This window comes from Alosa alosa, chromosome 5 (genome assembly GCF_017589495.1).
Source record: "Alosa alosa isolate M-15738 ecotype Scorff River chromosome 5, AALO_Geno_1.1, whole genome shotgun sequence".
NCBI lineage: Eukaryota > Metazoa > Chordata > Actinopteri > Clupeiformes > Clupeidae > Alosa > Alosa alosa.
The window spans coordinates 6,202,794-6,206,253 of NC_063193.1; the positions used below are offsets into that span (position 1 = coordinate 6,202,794).

The following is a 3,460-nucleotide window of genomic DNA, read 5'->3' on the forward strand; positions in this document are numbered from 1 at the left end:
ATATTTTATTTAAAATAATGTGGAAATTCAATTTTGCGGATGGTCTTCCACCTGCTGTTCCATCCGACCCTGTGAAGAACAAATAAAAGAGAACAGGTGAGTGCATTTATATTAATTTTACATTCAGTCAACAGTCATTTTACATTTAGTCAAAACTTAAATAGGATATGCCAATAGCTGGTTACGCTAGACTTTTTTTGCTGCTGCTGGGTCATTTCTTCCAGCCTTTTGCACTTGTAGCCTAGATCAAGTGTGAGGATGCCGGCGCCGACGGTAGGCTACCAAGTCGCGGGAATAACGGAGCAGTGGACTGGAGATGCGGATGGTGTTTCTGTCTTAATATTATTATTATTATAACTGTGTACATTCAGATAACCTACCCATAAGTATTGATACTGCTCCTTTGTTAAGTTTAGTTCATACTGTTATCAGTCTGTGCTCATTAGAAGCATTGAGGATTGTAAATGCGTTGATATAACGCGAGTGTGAGAGTGAAATGGTCGCGGTATGATCCGGTATACGGTATGCACATTTATTACACGGCTCTTCAGAGTGCTGCAGAACGTTCCATTCACATGAATGGGCCTTCCCAACGTTCGGGCCTATGTTAAATCTACATAATAGCCTAGAAATCTAGACGCACCCTAGCGGCAGCAAATTAATTTGCTCAGCCTGTACGTCTAGTATCGAACCATAGGAATTTCTATTGGCTTAACACCGTGGATGTTCTCCAATCACAGCGCTCTATTTCGTTAGAGAGTCTTAAGGCGGGCTTAACAGGATAACGACATCCTGCGACGGTGAACAACAACGAAGGTGGCTATGGCGATCGAAGAGCGGTTGTTTGAATCGGCGTTGGCGTCCAACTTGGAGGAGTTGGACTTGTGCTTTTCTTTGAAAGTAGAGCAACACAATGCACTTAAGTCATTCCTTTCGAAGAAGGATGTATTTGCCGTTTTGCCGACCGGATACGGATATGGTCGTAGCGCTGGCCTATTGCATGCCTAGGCAGTTTGAAAGACAATTCTCTGCCCGCCCCTTGGATTAAGCAGGTGAATGATTCGATTCCAGACTATACATTTCAATGATATAGGATGGCCCGCCAGGCTATCTACATAAATCACCGGCAAAGCATTTAATGACCGCTGTCAATGGCAACGGGTTTTGTGCTTCTGATTAATGTCTTTCATATCACTACGCAAGGACTGGAACTTCATTCAAACGTGAAAGCAGACGGTTGATCAGCTGTGTTCTAAAGAACGTTTGATTTAAGTTCAGCAGCGTGTGTTGCGAACTATTTGTTTCTCAGCAAATGCCACGATGAACGGTAACAAATAGGCTAGGTTATGTAGGCTAAAGTCATATCGTGGGGAGTTTATTATTTCGTTTTGGCAAGTAGCCGTATAATAAGCGGGATAATGTATAGAACGCCGGTCATTACTGTAAGCTATAAGCTTCATTGTTTTGGAGTTTTGTAGCTTGTTGCACAAAGAGGTCTCGCCTAGAATTGGGCTATGTCTACACAAAACCATCAGGTGTATTTCCTCTTACCGCTTTCACACCTTTAGCCTACCGGTAAGGAAAAAACTTGGCCACAAAAGGCTGATACATTGTGCACATAAATCATGACAGGGGAAAATAATAACCAGTTTAAAAAAAAAAAAAAGCAGCGTCATGTAGATGGCGTCAAGCCGCCATGGTTATTGTTTGGCTTGAAGATGAAGACGAGTAACCACGTCTTGTGAACAAGCTTAAAAAGTAGGGCATGGATCTGCATATCATTTTGAGGTGGTGTACAAAAATATGATAATTGTTCCCTAATAGTCGGCATGTTCGTATAATTGATTTGGAGGGATATTTGCCTCTCTTGTTTCAACTCACCTTTAAACTTTTGGTGTGGGCTGCAGGGGCATGTTTTAGGAGCTCCACCTCCTCTTCCAGCCCTGGCTTCCATTTCATGATAGCTTCTATAATAAGATTGAATTTGTGATCAAATTTCAGGCAAACGCTTACAGATATTAGACACTTTATTTTTCTGGTTCATGTTCATACACAGCACAGGACAGGCCCAAAAATGGGCGTGTCACCAACACTCAGGGAGAGATGAAGTGCACAGCTAACTGTCTGTATCATAGAAAGAAAACTGATAAACTCACCTGCACAACAGGCCATAAAAGTAAATAAAACACTCAGTAAATAATGTTAGTACATGCCATTTCCCTCGCCACTGACTGTATCGCCATGGCAACACCAAACGGTCTCACAAAACGCTAAGTTAACATAATGTTATTTAACCGTAAAATAATCCACGAAATGTCAAAAGATAGGGAATAATCTTAAACACATTTCCCTTTCTAACATAAAAACATCAGAAAAAAATAAAAACACTTACAGAACTGAGCTGTATTTGGGTAATGGTGATGGTTTTATACAGTTAGCAGCTAGCATGTTCTGTAATATCTTCATTGAACTCAGTATTACAGATAGCCTACACTTTTACTTTAGGAAATAAAGTGAAACTCACCAAAACAGTCTTCAATACTATTGAAAGCACCACAAAATTGTCGATTGGATGTGATAGAACATACTCGGTTTGGTGATAGAAAAGACGTGAAAGGTGTTTAAAGGAACACGCCACCCAATGTCAGTAGTAATATATGTTCTTACCTTAACTTTCACGAGTTGAGTCAATACCTCACCCGTGTCGGTAGGTGCACTCAAACGCTCTGGTGCGCGGCTGGACTGTGTTAGCATGTTGCTATGCTAGCGGGCTTTGCCGTAACTAGCCGTAGAAGTAATCAAAAAAATCCACGTTTTCCTGACTTAAATACAGTTGCACGAGTAGTTGATGGAAATGTCTACGGCCACTTAACCACGAAACGCATGGCGATTTTCCAAGCGATTAAACAGGAGAACTACAATGTGTGGCTAATAGCACTGGGGACTTTACCGACCCAGCGTAGTAGTATTGTTAACACCTAATTGTAGATCCCATCCACCACAGAGTTTAGAATCCATGCTGGATCGACCCTCAGCCTCTCCCTCCCCTGAGCCAGAGAGAGGCACACACATAGAGATAAGCTGATGGGCTATTATTTCAACCATAACTGCATAGCAAAACTTATCATCCATCAGCCATCCATCAGCACCAAAGTTTTGACCAATTTTCAAAAACCACCATCAGCTGGTTGTTTTAATGTAGGCTATATGGGCGATGCAGCGCTGCTGACTTGAGGCTAGAAAGCCCTTGCCTGTTCTAGAAAGACTGATCCAATGCAGCAAATATATTAAAAGTCTAAAGTCGTACATTGGCTATGTTGTAGCCTATCCCTAGAATATCAGCAGCAAACTCAGTCTCTGTCTCGCAAAACAGTCTCCAAATAAAACGCACATCGGCCTGTTGCCTATTCTGCCAGCTTGTGACAATATATCATGTTTTTTTTCATGTACCACATCAGCA

The 3,460-nt window shown here is 41.7% G+C and overlaps 1 long non-coding RNA gene across 3 annotated transcripts; it reads right to left on the bottom strand.

The window, feature by feature from the left end:
* LOC125295084 lies at nucleotides 1-2,737 on the bottom strand. 3 transcript variants are annotated; one of them, XR_007193626.1, is made up of 3 exons: nucleotides 2,668-2,737; nucleotides 1,882-1,967; nucleotides 1-69 (listed from the first exon to the last, which is right to left on the bottom strand). It is a non-coding gene; the product is annotated as an uncharacterized LOC125295084 (long non-coding RNA). The 3 variants fall into 3 exon arrangements; XR_007193627.1 differs by having other exon boundaries at nucleotides 2,525-2,717; XR_007193628.1 differs by having other exon boundaries at nucleotides 2,157-2,717.
* Nucleotides 2,738-3,460: the final 723 nt, after the last annotated feature.